We start from the raw sequence: 19,142 nt of genomic DNA, 5'->3' as shown, positions 1-19,142 counted from the left end.
GGGTGTGAGATGCTCAAATTCACCTCATATTTAACGTCCCCACGATGAACTTCATTCTCCCTCTTTCCCAGGATGGCAGGAATGTTGTTTCCATGCTGCAAGAGACCTCTCAAAGTCAGTTCTCTTCTCGCTGTTCAATTTTACATGGAACTCTGAAATATTCATTGGGACAAATAGAGAGTGTTGAAAAGGAGTTTATAGCTTTGGGGTCAGGGCACGGGGCTGGCAGGGGCAGCACCTGAGTGCCAACACCTTTTCCAGTGAATATTTAAATATTTATACAAAATTGAACAGCTGCAAAGAGAGATAGAATCTCCAACCACATGGGTTAGAACAGCTCCCAGAGGTGATTTGAGGTGAATGGTTCTAGAAAAAGCACGAGGGCTCTTCAGCCAAATCCAGCAGCTGAAGGAATTTTCTTCAGTGAAGAAACCCAGTAAAACCAATCCTGGAATTAATAAAATGGTATAATAATAATGATAACAATTACAATGCTGATTAAAGATTTTGGTTTAAGAGTCATTCTATTATTTGTCTCTTATACCAGCTGGGATAAACATTTTTCTTTAACCATAAATCTGGTTAAAGAAAATAGAATTTCTCTATGTAAGCTGTTCCATATCATGAAAAACATAAAAAACCCCAGTGAGTGCAGTTTTCATTTTACCTATTTGTCTAGTCTTTGCTTTTACTCTTACAGTAATTCATAATGCTTCAAAAGAGATAGATTAAGTATTCCTCATTTTAAATATTGTTTACTTCATTATCTTCTCAATTAAAATGCTGTCCTTTTTTACCAAAATAACGTCTCTTTTTCTTTGAAACCCATGATCATCTATAAATAAAATCACACTGAACTTTTGACCAGTGTTTGAAAATCTTTTGCGCCCAAGTCAATATTCTGACAAATAAAGGTCAGGTGTGTCAGATACAAAATCATTTCTGTAAAATGGTTTTGCAGTTGCTGACAGCTTCACCCATCTACATTTTTTGCAGGTCCAAAGCAATTTAACCACATTGTCAGGAAGGTCCAAGAGATTGTGTTCAGTTTCTCTGGTTGTAGAACCATCCACAGACAGAAATGGTAACAGAATCTACTTCCCAGAACTCAGGAGATGGTTTAGCAATCCCATCCCTAATCAATTTACTTAATCCCTTCTTGAACCCACTGCTACTTTTGATCTCCACAGTGTCATGTTGCAAAGACAACAATCACATTCCAGTTGAATTCACTGCCTGGGATTTTGCTGGCATCTTGTTGTTTCATTGACCGTGATTTCTTCAATACAAACTCTGCATGTCAGATAAACCACTTTGAAAGAGTATCTTTGTAGAACATTCCTTCAGCAGCTCTGGTTCTGTTTTCTAACTTTAAAATCAGTATTTAACCTACCCTCAATACTAAAATAATGCATAGTATTAAAATTCTCTCATTTGCCACAAAGATCTGGGCAGAGTAACTGAAAAAAACTAAAACTAGCTGAAACAAGTTTGGGGAAATGAAACACAGATTAGTGCAGCACAGCTTTAAACTAACTGAGCTAACATGTACATTTATGGCATTGAAAATGGATGGCAGCATCTCCTTTACAGTTTACTGAGCCCTATCTGTAAAAGCATCAACATTTGTCACCCAGACAAGGTTTCATGTTCCTGTTAAAGAGCAGGCTGAGCACACTCTGTCTCCCCTCATGGGGTGCTTTCACAGCCAGCAGGACAATTCCTGCCCCTAAAAGCCCACCCTGCACAACAGAGAACCTGGCCACTTGTTTGTTTGGCCATTTCAAGCAAGCAGCAGAAGTCTTGTCTCAGCAGCAAACACGCAGGAAACAATTTGTCAGCTTTTGCAATTTAACTGGCTCCGTGGACCTTCCACTGTGCACTCTGGGAAGCAGCACATTCCCACCAATCCATCAACATCCTCCACGTTTCACTCTTCTGGACAGCTACTTAGGAAACCTAGGTCACACAAAGCTCTGCTAAGTCTCTTGATGTAAAATGAGCATTGGAAAGATAAATATCTTTTTTATTCACAACTCTTTTTCCTCCTCACACTCCACCACAAACTTACTTTCACTCACACACACTTACTCCTGGTTTTGCCCCTTTTGCCTTTTACTGATTTCCATGCAGAATAGGTAAAGCTGTGAATCTTTCTACACCTGCAGGGGATTTCAGGATGGCTCCTCTGTACAGCTGCAGACAGAGGTTACCTTTTTAGGTCCTGACAAGCTAATTCAGGAGCAGCTGCTCTGTTGAAGCATTTTCTTTGCTACTGTCCCCTTCATGAGTTAACCCAGACTGCACTGTGGACACCGGAGGGCTACTGAGCTTGACAAAAACATGAGAAAAACATTCTCCAGTAAAGATTCATGAGAACTTTGTGACTAATTTCAGATTAAGCAGTCAGTCAGTCAGTTCTGCAATCTTGCTGCAAATCAGTTCTCTATCAGAGCAGAAGAAAAGGTGTTTTAGGTTAGTTTCTTTGGGTACTCTGCTACATATAATGAAAAAAATAATGCTATTGCATAAAAAAGGATCCTCAAACTCTGGAAGATTGGCTCTAAAATGCCTCAAAAAATCCAAACATCTCATCTGAGACAGAATGGCCCATCTGGTTCCAAGGCAGAGACAAACAAAAGCAGCCTTTATAGACAAGACAATCAGTGTTATCCACAAAAAGGATCGAGACATGCCATTGATTTCCAATTGTTTGCAGGTAGAAACAACAGAGAAATTGGCACCACCTGCTCAGATAAATCACTGACTGCAGCAACTGAGTGCTGCTGCAGCTTCAACAGTGCAATAAACCCCACACATTACCAAACCTCTGCTAGCTCTGATTAGTGACTAGAAAAGTCCCAGACAGCAGATGATAAATAAGAGGGAGAAAGGATGTGTGCAGGAAAATGTTATTAGAGAATAAGCAAACACTCTAATGAGGTGAACTCACTGGAGCCAACACAATTTAATAGTACAGGGGGAGAGGCCATTTGTTAGTGGGTTGAAAATATGACAAATCCTCAAGTCCATTGCTAGATGTCACCAAGGGCAGAGAGCTGAAAAAAAAATTCAGAGTTTGACAGCGCATTCTGAAGAACAGCCAAGTGCCAAAGAAGTGGAGCTAACCCAAGATGTGTGACCTCTTAGACATGTTTTAATTTATTTTTGATCAAAGACTGAAAGCTTTTCAAGAAAGAGCTCATAAAAGCTGGGAATTCTGTTCTGGAAATCTGGTTTGGGTTTGCATGGCAAGGTTGAGGTAGCAGAAGGGGCTACGGGGGGTGGTTTCTGCAAGAAGCTGCTGGAAGCTCCCCCTGTATCCACACTGGAGCAGGCTGTTCCCAAAGGCCTGTATCCCATGGAATAACTAACATTGGCCATTGCAAAAGACAAACATTTAAACATTTATTTATGCTCGTATCCTCCAAAAAAAAAAAAAAAAAGAAAAAACAAAAAACAAAGCAGAGAGAAACATTGCAGTGACTCAAAGGAGAATAAAGTTTATTACACAAAAGCATTTTCTGCTGCTGGGGATAATGCTGTGCAAAGAAAAACAGCATCAGCATCTTTCTAAGGTGGGAAAGCACAATCCACAGATAATGCTTAAGGAAATTACTAACACAGTTGAATTTTTAAATAAATATGTTAGGACATTTGTATCAGTGGCTGATACAAATACCACTATTTCTTTAAATGCATCTCAGCAACCTCTGGCTTTAGGGTGTGGTTTTGCAGTTCTGTTCTTTAATATTCTTCCAGTGTTTGGTCTTTGATTACACTAAGGTTTGCATAGCTCTTGAAGAGGATTCGTGCCTTGGGAGGATGAAATATGATAAACCAAAATGTCCTAGCCATCAGCCCTCAGGCCAGAGATCTTGGGAAGATGCTGCAATCAATTTAAAACACATTCTATGTCTTCAGTGGTTTTCTTACAGGAAAAGTTCCTTACAATGAAGCATTTTCCAAAGCTGAACCTTTGTATAAATGATGGCTGACAGTGAGGCACAGTAGTTCTCAAAATTCAAGTTCCAAAACAATTGCCAAGATTATTTAGCCATCTTTCAAGAAAGAGGCAAAAATCATTTAATGTGTACAATTTTACATGTTTCTTTTAAATTATTTTCTTTAGGGGATTTAGAATCCAGGAGGGAAAAAGATATATATAAAATATTGGAGGTTTTTTGGCCTGGAAGTATAGAAAGAACTGTTATTTAGTGTTATTATGGTCTATTAATACTTTCATTATAATTGTAAAAAAGTCAAACACATGTAATTTTTCAAATGCTGAGAGAACTATCATTATGCTGATGATCTTCATTTGCATTGTTAAAAAGCCATTGTTGTTCCCTTAGTAAGAGAAGAGAAATTCTATCCGGCAAAACATTTGCACTCCTGCAGCAGAGCAATGGATCACTTCCAGCAGTGGAATACCAAGTCAGGGATTCCATTAGCACTGGCCAAGCAGCACACACCCTCACCTGGAGTTTGGGGACAGAGGGAAACCCTCACCCTGTGCAGCTCCATGGGTGACATGATCTGATGGGTGACTCCAGCTACTGCCTAATGCGGGTTTGTGAAGAAGCTCCTGGTAGCTTGAGCAAGGAAAGAAAAGGAAAAAAACTCAAATTTACTGAATTGTGAAAAGATAATAAGAAAGAGAACGAATTTCATTTTCTCCATTTAATGGAGAAAAGATACAATCACCACAAAATCAGTGAAACTGAGACACAGCAGCACCAAGCCAAACCAAAAGTGTGCAAGTTGGAAATTGTTCTTGATGCAATGTTGATGACATTTCTTAAGCTGCCTTCATGTATTAATTTTCCCCAGCAGCTAACCATTCTCATGGTGTAATAGCTTCTCAAGAGTAAAGGTTTTAAAATGTTAATTTTCAAAGAAAAATCTACAATTACTAAACAGAGAGACAAAACCAATGAAGAGAGTGACTTCATACTTTGCATGGTTTGGTTCCCCTCTGTGACTGCATTTTCAGCTGTAATATTTTACCAGGAAAAGAAAAAAGAAATAAACAATATGGGTTTTTTGTGTAAGTGGTTATGGTGGCATCTCCAGTTTAGCCATCAGAGAGTAGGAAAGTGGGACTACTGCTCAATGTTTCCTTTTTCTCCCCAAAATGCTGATGATGCGGAAGAGTGCATTACCCAGAATGTCTCAAGAGCAGTTCCTGAAGCCCAGGTAGCAAACACCACATTGTTCCACCTGGACAAAAGGCCAGGAAGACAAACCCAGCATCAACATAATTCACAGAAGCCATAAACCTAGCAGGGAATTTTTCTAATTATGTAAATCTGCTTTTCTGTCACAGAGATATGGAACATTGATTTTTTTTTTTTTCTTTTTTCCCCTTGATCCTAGGGAAATCTGGAACTTCACACTGTTTATCTCCTCCAATAGCTTTGGAACACATTCCTCAATTTTAACAAAATTTGACAGAGGGATATGGCCTCAGAGATACTATGTTCCCACAAGTTTTGTGACACTAAACAGATGGGAACAGGAGAGAGATCTTTATGTTATCACATTGCATGTTCCACTGAGAGAAAAGCTTCAGAGCTCACTTCTGCCTTTTTTAAAACTCCAAGTGTTTCCAGGAAAGAGAACTTATGCCCTATCTGGAGAAAAACACTTGAGACAAAGCATGCCAGCAGAGAAAAAACACATGCACAGGCAAAGAAATTCTTCTTCTGGTGTTTGTGAAGTGAACTTGTTCAGAAGGAGAGGCAGTGCTGGAGAAATCATGTTTATTTGTTCTCTCCTACCTGGCTTTGGAGATTTCCAGTTCCCAGCAGGTCTGGTGGCCTCAGTGGCAGTGCAAACACTGTCAGGTACAATTCATGGGTCAGTGGTGCTGTTCTGCAACATCACTGTGGTAAACAGAGATCAGAACAGGATTTCATGTCCTTTTAGATTGGGGGGGGCAGTTTATAACTCCTAACTGTATACTGATATATTTTGTTTTCCTTTAACACTGTTGGACTTCAGCAGCAAATGACTATTTTAGTGGTTAGAGTACACTTAGGGAAGTGTCAGCTTTGCACACTTCTGTCCTCCTTTCGCTGGGGTTACTGACCAGCAGTGCTTGCCAGGATTTCTGCCAAGTTATCCTGCTGTGTGCTATTTTTAAACAGCCATGCAGGAGTCAATATCCCAAAGGAAACCTGAGGAGCCATGTATTTCAGAGATGAGTTGTTCCACCGTGGAAAATTTTCCCCTGACTATTAAAGAGGTTCATACCTGACATGAGCTGCCGACCACAATTTATTTTTCAAAAATAAAGTTGTTAAATATTTCAGTTCTTAATCAACGTTGGGCTAAGGAAGGCTGGATGATGTGCATGACAAGGCCAGTATACAGCTGAGTCTCCTCAGGGTTACACAACCAGAGCTGGAGGGAACAAACTTTCCTAATAAACTTCTTTTTTTTTCTCTTCCAAGTAGGCTGCATCTGCTCCACCTTCCCTCACTTCTCCCAAGTGCACAAAGACACAAAATCCCCTTCTCCTCCCTGGCAGATCTTTGCTACATCTTCTTTGTCAGCTCTAATGTAAAAACAGGATAACTTAAAAAAAAAAAATTAAAAATCTGCTTTTAAAAGAGAACTGAAAGCTGCACTTACAATAAGTACTGATATTCAAACATATTTAAATTACAAGAAATAGTTTTCATGCACAGCCTGATAATATTAATATAAGCTATTATCTGGATTTTCTTTGTAGGTAAGATTAGAAGGGAGAAACACCTAGAATGATAAGTAATTTTGTCTAAAAAAGATAAATCATATAAAATGTTTCATGGAAAATCAGGCACTGGAGTCTGTGTAAAACTTGATTCTACTGAATTAGACTAAGAAATTTCAGTATTGCAAAGGATTTCATACTGTACACAGGGACATTATTCCCATAACCTTCTGAGCATCTCCTTGTCTCTGAATATTAGGCCTTTCTTCAAATTTCTAATTTATCCTGTACCCCCAAAACTTTGGAAAAAACTGTCCAAGTTCTGCAAATCCAATTTTATTTTCTCTTAGTTTTTGAAGTATATTTCATCCTTGAATCATTTGTTAGGAAAAAACCTTAAACCGTGCTTGCTTTCTTGTCTTTCCATGCAAATGATAATTAAAAATGACAGATTCCGCAATAAAGATGGTGAAAAAATGTCTCATGGTCTAATGGTACACAGCCAGTTTTGAGACCTTCAATTACAAGAGCTGGAAAACTGTAAACAAAAGAAATATTTTGAATACTAAAAAACAAACAAACAAATCTGCATTTCCTAATGAATACCCCGAGGCAGCTACTACAAATATACTGCACACAAAATGAGTTACCAAAGCAGAATGAGCTCATTTTGAGCAGCTTAATCAGGATCCCACCCATGGTACAAGTTCTGTCCCATCATGATCCAGGAGCTGGAGTTTTCCTGCCCCAAATCTCCTCATGTTGGGGGGCCTTTTGCAATTCCAAGTGTCAGGAATGCCTTTATCTCCCACTGAGCACCTCCTGCCCTTTCTGCTTCTGCTGTGTAACGCTGGTGTTAAGAAAAAGCTGTAGTGCAGTAGCTCAACACAATTTGTGTGTGGAAGAGGTTTTACAGAGACTTCTGTGAGCCAGAGAGAAGTTTGATAAGGGGATGCACATTTATTCCTGAAAGAATTTCCTACCGAGGTCATTGACATAGAAACCAAGAAAGAAGGATAAATAAGAGAAACCTGCAACTATTCCAAGAAGCACTTTGTCTTTTGTGACCAATGAATAAAGTGTAAACTTAGGAGTTTTGTAAGAATGTATAAAAAACACTCATTCTATAATAAAAACAGGTTTGAAGCCTTCTGAAAACGGAGAGCTGCTTTGTATTGTGACTGTCTCAAGTATGACATTCATTCTGAAATGCAGAATTCTGAGTGTTTAATACATTGGCAGCACACAGGGGGAGTGAAACGCGCACACCTGGTTCAGTCTGACAGCTAATCTTCTTCCAGCTCCGCCTGCAGATCTTGCTTCTACCAAGATTTAGATTTTTCTCTTTTAGCCTTCAAGCTCCTGTGTGTCATCCCACCTGCTCTCACCCCAAGGTTTTGCACACCAAAGGCTCAGCAAGCCTCAGTCTCCAACTTCTCTCACAACTAAAAGCAAAAGTATTTGAAAGGGAGATTCATGTATGTCCTGAGCTGGGAAGTCTCTGCTCAGAATTAACATTGTCTCAGAAGCAAGTGCAGCACTTCTGCCAGCAGAAGACAAATTTGCTCTCTATTTTGAGCTTCAGATAAATCTTAAGCACAGCTGAAGGCATTCAGGACCTCCAGTGAGGGAGCATGCAGCACTTGCAGAATGTCTGTCAGCACAGCCAGCAGAGGCTGCTGGGGTCACAAGGGGCATCCTCTCACAGTGAATGAACACGGCTTGCTCAGGTTTTTGGGCTCATTGAAAAGAAAAGATCTGTTTCAATTCCAGGACTGGTTATTTTCCTGTGTGAAGTCCTGGCAGCAGACCATTTTCTTAGAAGCTGTAATTTGGAACAGAGGCTTTTTTCTACTATTGGGAAAATTTCAAAGGTTTTGTGAAGATTATATAGGCACTTAGATTCAGAGGGTTGTTCCAACTGCCTGAGCTACCTGAATTTGAAGTATTTGTTCTTAGCTTTCAGGAAAAAAACTGGTAGGCATAGTTGAAATTTTATTTTTATTTTTTAAAATCACATATGTCTTACTGCTGACTGTATTTTTCTGAACATTTTTCTTTTTCCTGTTCTGTTACAGCAAAAAGAGATGTGTAACATCTAGTCACTGATTTATCTGTAAAAACACTTACTGTTTCTCATGATACAGTAAATGTGAAAAATAGGCCTCTTTGCTTTTCTAGACAATGTGTTCATTCCCAGGTATTTTGAAAGCACATTTGCACAATTTTGTGTTCTCTCTTAAAACCTGAATTTAGCCTCCAGCTGTCTAAGCAAAACAACCCATAAGAGAATCTCTGGACCAGAGAAATCTAGAAGCCTGTACAGAAACACATTTAAGAAAGAGGCCACAAAAATAATCTATGGGCAGACAAGCCAGACAAACAATTAAGGCAGATCTAGCCTTTGAAAGTATGCCAATCATCCAATTCAAAAACTGAAAGGATATGGCTATTATATATCCTGTTTTGCATGGATTTGGAATAACATTTTTTATTTTGTCTAATTCATTGTAAATATGAGACTGCAGCAAAATACTGCCCTCCAAAACACATCCTCAAAATCAGTTATGAGTATGTCCCATGCAAATGTTCCCTGCTCCCAAATCCTTTGAGCAGCTTTCAAACTCTCATTCAAAATATTTTAATAACTATTTTTTCCCTACTTTCCCAGCTGAGTGTGGGAACAGCAGCTTTGAGGAGGAACAGAATCTACCCAGATAAAAATAAATAAGATAACAAGCATTAAATAATAATAAGCATGTAAATAAAATAAGAACATAATAATAACAAGCATGTAAATGAAACAAACAAGCATTTGATGACACATGGAGGAGGGCAAGACAGGCAACACCTTAAGTGCATTTTAATGGATGTTTGTGGCTCTTCCATGAAGCTGAAGAGCTTCTGCCTGTGCTGTCACACCCAAATACACCCCAAATTGCTGGCATCAAGACTGACAATACATTTGTGCATTTTAGGTCTTTGTATTTAAATAACTGCTCTGACTGTGAAGCATTCTGCAAGCAAAAGTCTCATTGAATTCCTGTGGGATGCCTCTCAGGTGATGGGGAGACTTCCCACGCCCCATCCCAGGTGGACACAGGGACCTTGTAGTCCTGCATCTGTCATTTGCATCCCATTTTTCCTGACTGCATCAATTCTGTGCATGTCCACCCAGCTGTACCTGTTGGGTGGATGGTTCTGCTTCTTGGAAAAGCAGCATTTCTTAGAGGGGTGAAAATACATTTTAAGGCTACGGACTAAATTAAAAAAAATACATGTTTCTTTTCTTACTTAAAGCACACATCTCTCCATAAATGCTTCAAATAGGTCCAGTTTACTGTATAAAATTTGCTTTTTGCAGATGTGGATACTCCCCCTCTGAAAGCCTCTTTTTGTGTGTGCACTCTGCATGTAATGCCCCACAGAGATTTTCAAGTTAAGCTGAAATTATAGAGAAGAACTCAAAAACTCCTCACTGTCTTACAAAATCATTGAATTAAACTTCTGGCAGCACTTGAGCTGCCCCTGCAAGGTATGGGTACATAGGGTAGCTGATGTACCCTCCACTACATATGGAATTAAAAGCATTTTACTGCACCATTCCTGCTGTTTAATTTTAAAGCATCAAATTAAAGCTTAATAAAGCCCTAATTAGGTTGCTTTATGATAAATTATTCAAGAGACATTTCACATGTTCCACAGTAAACTGAATTCCTTCAGTTCTTTGGCACACAAATATCTCATTTCAAATATTTACAGAGGAACATGCCAGAAACCTAGTTCAAAGAGGTTTTGACAAATCAGAAAAGTTTTACTAAAATGTAATCCCAAACATATGGTTTCTTCAGCTCATGCAATTTCTGAGCCCAGCTGAAAATGCTAGCTAATGAAGAATGAAAAGAAAAAGCTACAAATTTAATATGAAAATTAAATGCTCTTTGGAAAGATTAAGTTTCATTTCCACCAAGGAAGAAATTTTTCTTGAGCTCCTGTGGAAGCAGGATTGGCTTCCAAGAGGTGCCAGATTTCACTGACGCAGAGCTTGACATTACAGACACAGTGAGGAAGATATAATGTTCTACAGAAAATAGGATTTAAAATGTGCTTTCTATTTGCCCCTCATTTTTAACAGCCACCTTGAACCCAGACCTAAGAAAGAAAACTCATGAGGTAAAAGAAACAAACAAAGCAATCTGTGGTTTTCGAAGAAAGTTTGAGAATATTTGAACTTCTGGTTATTTTTTCATTACTTTTTTTTTTCTTTTTTTTTTTTTTAATGTGAGAAAAGTCAGGCCTTCTTAGTGTTATCTGTTCTGGTAACAGATTATTCCACTGCAAACTTTTCCTCTTCACTCTGCCTTGCTGCTTTATGCCCAGCAGTGCTTCCAACTCATCACTTAGTGTCAGAACACATAGCAAAATGTGTCAAAACATGTCTTCTGGAAAGAAATCCTCATATTTTATTGCAGCATCAATGATTTCATACTTCTTACAGTCACACTTGAAGTTGATAACTGCGCCAGATTAAAAATGTGTTCTTAATAAATGTTCCAAGTGATGGCTCCCTGTAAGCTTTGCAGCCTATTGTGAAGTAAAACTTTATTGTGGTCCTAATTCAGCAATGATCCAAACCCACACTAAAGAATTTTTCCCAATTTGTTGTGTTTCACTTTATTCTATAAAAGCAAGGGGACTGATGGTATTGTAGCAGCAGAAGAGCTACTTTATAATGGCTAATAAAAAATAGCACGTTTTCCCCCTCATCCCATCACCAACTGCACTCAGAGAAGTCTGGAGCAAGCTTTAATTCTCACATTATTTATTTCCTAACAGCAGGAGCCCTGTTCAATAATTTCTGTGAAGACTGCATGAAATACATGCCCAGAAATTGATATCTGCTGTTCCCAAAAGCCAGCACGATATTGCAGCTACATTTTTGAGTTGGTTTTTTGGGTTGCCCCTTTGGGCCTGAGCCTGGACTAAAGATGATGCAAGGGCTGGCTGAAAAGAAATTGAACAGACCACACACACACAAGGTAGATGAAGAGGCACAAATCAGTTATGGGTTGCAAACAGCAGCACTGGCAGCCATGTGCAGGTGAAAATATGTTATTAAAGGGTAAGTGGCTTTCTGAATAAACAATATTCACACCAGGTTCCTGCTATGAATAGTATATAGGGGGGAAATTGCTATATTTAGATCACCTCTATTTTAGCATATATTTTCTTTTATAAAATGGCCTGACTGCTCAAGTTGGCAGCTGGCTTTATGAATATAAAATTTGTTGAAAGAGTCTGACCCTTCTGGATGACACTACAACAAACCTGTAAGCTCTGCTCTCAGTGAGCAGTTCAGACTGCCAACCTCAGTCCCATTTGTTCCATTTGTTCCATCAGCTCACAGGTATTTATAAGAATCAGGGATTCAAAGACTCACATCAGAAAATAGCATCCAATTAACTCAGCAAAGCACACCACTGCTCCATTTTAGGATGTTTTTTCCTAAGTTTAAGATGTATTTTCAAGGAAGCAGTTAGAATAAATGAGGTTCTAGAGAACCATGGAATCATTTTAGCTGGCAAAAACCTCAAAGTCCAACCAGTAAGCCAGCACTGCCAAGACCACCCCTAAACCATGTCCCCATCCACATGTGTTGTAAATACATCCGGAGATGGTGGCTCCACTCCCTGGGCAGCCTTTTCCAAAAGGGTCTTGATGACCCTTTTGGTGGAGAAGCGTTTCCTCATACCCATAAAACTCCCTCTAATCTGACCCCTGGCTGCCCAGGTGTAAAAATAAATTAGGAAATCATTGTTAACTCTGATCATACTTGTCCCAAATGCAGAAAAGGCACCTTAAAATGTTGGTAAACAAGATCTAGCCTCAGTAAGAAAACTTGTTTAACAATCACATAGTTTTAGGTGAAGATATAAAATACCTTGGGGATGAAAACAGATGTTACTGGAGCTGCCTGGGCTGTCAGAGAAACACCAATAACACAAGTCAGGGAATCTACTTGACATCCAGAGCAGAAGGGGCATAAAATGCAACTCACAGGCAGCAGCTCTGCTGGGGACACAACATGGTCACAACTCCATGGAGTTTATCCTGCCTTTTCTGTCAAACAGCTTCAGAGGAACTGGAGTCAAAAGAAGGGCCCCAAACTAAGGAATTAAAGGAACTATACCCAAAAAGTTGCACTCCAGCTTAGCTACACAGAAATTAAGGCCAGTGTGCACACAGGACTGGAGATCAGGATCTCTGATAAATATAGTGCTAAGACTGAAAAGTATTTATTATGTAGATTATTCTACATTTTCTGTTAAAAAGCAATTTAAATATATAGGGTATATTTAAAATATGTGATACATTCATCATTCTTCTTTAGTTATCCTTTTCCAGAGGATTTGGACAGGTTTCACTAGAGGGAAGAAGTACAGATCTGCTGTTTGGCTGGATGCTTAAAACACATATTTTGTGTCTCATTTGTAGTCATTATGAAACCAAGACATACAACTGGAAAAATTCTCCAATTTCTCCACAGAGAAAATACCCTTCTTACAGGCATTTGCTATTGGTATTTTTCCCCCCCTTTTTATTTTCCTTCAGCTTGTCTCACTGTCTTTTTCTCCTTCCTCTGTTGTTTCTGTTTATATGGTGACATAATTCCCCCAGAGAGCAGGAAAAAAAAAGATTTGCACTAGATTTGGAAAAGGGTGTGCTAGTCTTCTATAGCAGGGCATTCAGGAAAAATTCTAGGATACAGGCAAGATCTTTCTGAAAGTTACAGCTGCTATTGCAGCCACCAGTCCATCCTTTTTCAGCTTCCTGGCAAAGTGATGGGTTTTGCCTTGGATCACATGAAATTGAACTGTGCTCTCTCCTTCCTGAAATACCACATCAAGCTCTCCCTATTAACAATAGAGATCAGAGTTATAATAAAACTAGATACTGAACATTAATAAGGTATAATTTGGCAGAAACAAACTATTTTGGGGTCATCTGCATAAATAAAATAGAGCAATTACCTAAATTTAGCTTTAGCATTAGATGAATTACAGCAGTATTAAATTTAATCATATTCATGGTCTCTGTATTCCTTTCCCAAGCCAGAGGTGGAAGCTGCAGTGCATTTGAGGTGTGTTACTTCATACCTCATTAAAACAAAATAGCTTCCAGCTACTGAAACTCACATTTGCATTATTCCCAAAATTGCATTCTATCATAATGACATTTGAAGTGAACTCAGAAAGAATTGCTATTGTTGGAATGAGCTGCCTTCTCCTATGAAGAAGAGACTGCCACAAGCATAATTAATCTCCAAGTACATCAGACAATATTTCTCCTACTTACTGGTAGTATTAATGAGATCTGGTGTAGATTAAATTGGTGAAATTGGGAATAGCAGGTTCACAAAGCAACGTATTCGTGTGTTCCAGGAGATTTCAACAGACTGAACAACAACGACCTCCAGAATATAATTATGCAAATATTTTATTCTTTTCATTTAGTTTAAGTTAACTCTATATTCAGCATGCTCTCAAGAGCAAGAAGTCGGATGTGAAATGTAATTTTTCCTTATATCAATCTTGTTGCCTTTGAATCTTTGTTTAATGATAACAGACAGAATTATTTGACACTTGTTTGCCATTTTTAAATCCACTTACTTTTGTGTGAGGAGAAAAAGCAAGCTGTCCATCATCCCAGCAGCAGCAGCAGACACAATACTGGTGCAGTTTCATGTCACTTGGAAGCAGCATTGGCTATAAAGGCAACTTCTCTGTTATCCAGCAAACTGGAAGCCAAAAAGTGATGATGGGAGAGTTTCATATAGAAGGAGACAAAAGTAGTGAAAATAACAGAAAATGGTATTTCTTTTACTGTTCAGGGGTTACTGATGATGCCTCAGGTTTTGGCTTTTATATTTTTCAGATTCTGTGCTGCTTTAGTGTGTGAGTCTGGGCTTCACATCAGGGGATGGTGAGCTCTGTGCACAGAGCAGGGAGACAAAACAATTCCTGCTCCAGCTGGGCACCAAGGACAAATGATCCAAATCTCAGCCCCAAGAGCACAAACCCCGTGGGCTGCAGAGAGAAAAACAAGCAGGATGGGACTGCAGGGGCTGCAGTGGGATTGGACACTGAACTGCAATGTGCACATGGAGCAGAGCTGAGCCCAGGGAGAGACCCCGGCAGTGCTCGTGCATTTTGGGACCATTTGGGTTCATCTTGGGTGCAGCCCTGGCTGGGCTCTGGTGCTGCCCAAGGTGGATCCATGGAGGAGATCCTTGGAATGAATCCCTGCTTTGTTCTGTAGCTCTGTCCAGCCTCTGCTCTGGGGCAGCCTGCACAAGGCATCACTGATTTTGCTGCATTTCAGTGGAGCTCCCACTAAATTCTACAGTCACAGAAAATATGTCTGAAACAGGTCTTAAGGAGCCATTTATTATTTCAGCCCCCATTTCAAGGCAAGTATGTGTCACGTCCAAGTCCTTCCTAACTGGTATTTATCTCACCTGACTTTAAAACCTCTGGGAAATAAGGTTCAAAAATCTACTTTGCTGTTTCACCATTAGTGAGATGCTAATGATTAGATGCCTGCCTTTTGCTTTAATTTAATCTTAGCAATTTGTGTCCTGTCAATCACATGGAAAACAAATTATGTCCTCCTGCTAAGTAATTCCAGGTCATTAAGGTCTAAGATATCTAGGTTCTATCTTTTTGTGGCTCACTCTTTAGCTCTTTTAAGATGGGAATTCTTTTTCTTTTTTAAATACATCAAGACACACATGGCTGCTGAACTGCTGTGCAAAGCAGAGACATTATTTTACACATCATCTAGGCTACAGTCATTTTCAAATACAACCCAGCATGGCTCCTGTTCTTCCTGCAATAATTTAAAATTGCAGAGTCACATTCAATTTGCAAACCACTGTAGCACCAAAACCCTTTCCTGGAGAACTGGCACTAACCAATTTATTTTCCCACTCTCATTTGTGGTATAGAACAGCACCTTGCAGGTGTTATTCTCAAAATTAATACTAATTTCAAAATTATCCCTTCAACTTGCAAAAACCACTTTTCTGTTCAAATGTTATTCTCCAGCACATCTGTACACGCTCTCAACGTTCACAAGGAGAAAATATTTTCAACAAACTCTCCACTCTGCTGCAAGCAGAAGAATGAAAGAAGAAGAAGGTGAAATAGCAGAGGTTTGGATGTTCAGAGGAACAGGCCTAGGGTCAGGGATCTGATCTCAGATCCTCCCCCAGCCATGGCCACATACTCAGCCAGCAAGGATGGGCAGCATTGCTCCCAAAAATGCTTGCTATCATCTGGGAAAATAGATAAACAATTCATGTTTATTTTGAGAAACCTGTCTGATATAGACACAAAAGTATACCTACAAAACAATATTTATTAATTATATGCCATGAAATTATTATGTTTATATAATAAAGCACAAAATTACTGCAGTGCCATCTGGACTGAGCAGGGGAAGAAATACTGAAGTTATGATGGAAACAGACTGAGATTTTAAATTCTTTTAAAAAATCAGGTTACAGCCTCAGATCAAGGATTTGAATCAGAAAACCACATTACTGTCAGATATTCTCATTCCACATTTTGAGAGGGCTTTGAGATCATGTTCTGAGTTCAGGAGAACATTGCACTGGAGGTTTAAATCCATATCTGTGTAGCTGACTCAACAACATCTGTGAGACCACTGGACTAAAGTGCTCCCTACATGAGTTTGATTTAAAGGGGTTTGCTTAGCAGAGATCCATACAAATAAAAGGAGAGGGAATCAAGACACAACGACTTTCCTGCTGTCAGAAGCAGCACAGAATTACAGAACGATTATCTGCCAAAGGCTGAACATATGAACACAACTAAGCTCCCAGTTTTCCTTCACAGTGTGACAAAACCTAATGATCCTTCAGTGCTTTTGCTTTATACTGTTATTTTTCCAATAAATAGTGTGAACTTGTTTCTTCTCACCCCCTAAGTAATCATTTATGACAATTTATTTGGAATGACAAGTTGGTTTTATTTATCCAGCTCCTCTGCAGGAGATGTACTGGAACATCTTTATCTCACTGAGTCATGTCCAAAAAAATACAAAATTGAAGAACCAGGGCACAAGAGCTTTCCGATTGTCTGAAGCATTTATTCTCTCAGGGAAGTTCTGGAGAACTCACACATCAAGTATGACAGCAATGGCAAGATTTGTGGTGTTTGGGAACTTTTCACAGGGAAAGTTTTAAAGTTCAGGCACTTGCAGTGAGGCAGCTGTAACAGAAGTATTGTTAAATATTAAAGTGGTAAAAGAAAAAAAAAACAAAAACTACGGGAATCTCAGGCTAAAGCAAAGGAGCACTACTGTTATCTAAAACAATTTTCAACCTGCTCATCTGTGGTGGGTTGGCATTGTCTGGCTGCCAGACACGCACCCAGCACTCCCTCACTCTCTCTCCCTCCCCTAATGGAAGGGGAAAAAATCAGATGAGAAATCTTGTGGGTGAAACTAAAGGTGGGGATATCACTCAGAAGTTACTGTCATGGGCAAAGTGACTTTGGGGAAATTTAATGCATTGACAATTGCACAAAACTAAGATGTGACGCCCCCTCTACTGCTATGCACAGTCAAATCTGCTGGCATTCCCTTGGAGCTGCTCTGACCACTTAAAAGATTTTCCTTCTTCTGCCATGAAGAAGATCAGAAAAAAAAATTTCTCCTCCTGATCTTACAGATCAGCCATTGCCTAAATGCTGTTCTGTTCAATAGGCATGGATTTAATTTTGGATGTGCTGGGCTGTGCTCACATAAAATGCATTTATTTCTGCTTCTGATTCTACACAAGGGCTCCCTCCCCTAAAACGTCTACATAGAAGTCAGCCATGAAGGGATGTGAGAATCCCTTTCAGTGGATATAAATTGAACAGCAAGGAGTGAACCTCGTGCTCATTTCCCACAAGCAGTGGGGAAGGCTGAAGGAGTTACACGCCGTGCTAAAGACACTGTGAGACCTGCATTTATTCATGCTCTGCAGAGAATGCCTCCCCAAAGACTACAGCCGTGAGGAAGATGAATCCCTGCCTTGTAAAATCATGTTGCTACAGAGGGCAGCCCATGCCATCCTGGCCAGAACAAAGGTGCCAGTGCATTTTTTATTCATCACCACGGTGCGGGGACAGAAAGAGTGAGATACAGGACAGCTTCTGCTTTACTTCACCTGTTGTCCATAAATTATGGAAATGGGGACAGAACTCAGAACTGTGAAAAACTACAGCAGACACTGCACTTGGCAAGTGAAACATGCCAGTGATCAGCGGCTGGGCTTGCTGCTTGGACTCAGCCACCAGTTCAGCTGCCTTTGAGGAGCTGATTTTTAGGCAGCAGTGTTCTTTTTCTGGAGCACTGAACTCCAAAACAACCCCTACTGAAATGGAACACGGCACAAGAGGCAAAGAAAAATGAATTGTTACAGTAACTAACTCAGAAGTCTTCTCCTCACAGAGTTGAAAGAGAGAACTGTATTTAAGAGTTGTGGTTGAGCAGAAATCGTTCCTGCATAATTACCCATTAATTTTATTATTTCATTATATTGCATTACTGTGCTTAGATAAAGCAAAATAAGTTGCTGAGAATATCTAAGTAAAGATGTCAACAGCTGCAGGAATTCAGTCTCAACTAGGTCTTCTCTTGCACCACTAATAGTCTACAACTACAAGTAAGAATTTAAAAGGCTGGGATTAGCCAAACACTGATACCTTCAGTTCTCTGTAGTATTAACTAGGAGAAGACCAAAGTTACATTTATTCTTGAAAATTAAAACTTTGAGATTCTAAAATGCATTTACCAATTGGTATACCAAGATCAGGAAAACATGTAGGAGTCTTTAAAAATCAACACCTGGAGGAAGAGTCTTTTATTTTAAATGGAAAAAATGTAAGCATATCCTATAAGCATATTTTACTCATCTTTTCCCAACGAAAAAAAATTAACTTAATCTTTGGGTAACATTATTTATATCAGGGGTGGAACAAGATTTGAGATTTGCTTTCTCTTTCCTCCTCTTCCCCCATTAAAAAAAAAAAATCATACAAAAATTATTATATTGATTTGGCAGGATTTCTGCTATCTTTTCATTTCTGGATCTAACTCAAAATATTTTATCTTATCTAGTATTACACATTCCATGGAAAAGTGGAACAGTTCAAGCCTCTGAGTATAACAGATAATCTAAACAGAAAAAATAATCTTAACAGAAAAAAATTAATTTAGTATATGGCAGGAAAGCAACATTTTTTTAAGGTCATATGATGCCCACAGAATGCTTACACTGAGACAATGCAAAGTTCTACTGAGTAACAGCACAGAGCTGAGCTTTTCCCTAGGGACTTTTCAGATGGATTTTGCCTTAGGGAGAGGGGCA

The 19,142-nt window shown here is 39.2% G+C and overlaps 1 long non-coding RNA gene across 25 annotated transcripts in view; it reads right to left on the bottom strand.

Annotated features, from left to right (window-relative positions):
• Positions 1-19,142, bottom strand: part of LOC135303880 (uncharacterized) — a 184,871-nt gene that overhangs the window by 118,712 nt on the left and 47,017 nt on the right. For 4 of the 25 annotated variants that reach the window (XR_010365274.1, XR_010365264.1, XR_010365275.1 and 1 more), the window contains 4 exons: positions 14,371-14,498; positions 5,784-5,888; positions 4,482-4,595; positions 24-95 (listed from right to left, as the gene is read on the bottom strand). The exons of 6 other annotated variants lie outside the window; for them this stretch is intronic. This is a non-coding gene — a long non-coding RNA (uncharacterized LOC135303880). Of the gene's footprint in view, positions 1-23; positions 153-4,481; positions 4,596-5,783; positions 5,889-14,370; positions 14,499-19,142 lie in introns of all 25 variants that reach the window. 15 more of the 25 variants (XR_010365269.1, XR_010365273.1, XR_010365285.1 and 12 more) reach the window with 10 other exon arrangements.

The sequence above is a fragment of the Passer domesticus genome, chromosome 6 (genome assembly GCF_036417665.1).
Source record: "Passer domesticus isolate bPasDom1 chromosome 6, bPasDom1.hap1, whole genome shotgun sequence".
Lineage (NCBI taxonomy): Eukaryota > Metazoa > Chordata > Aves > Passeriformes > Passeridae > Passer > Passer domesticus.
The sequence above is the reverse complement of the archived record's forward strand: the minus strand, read 5'-3'. Positions and strand labels throughout refer to the sequence as shown.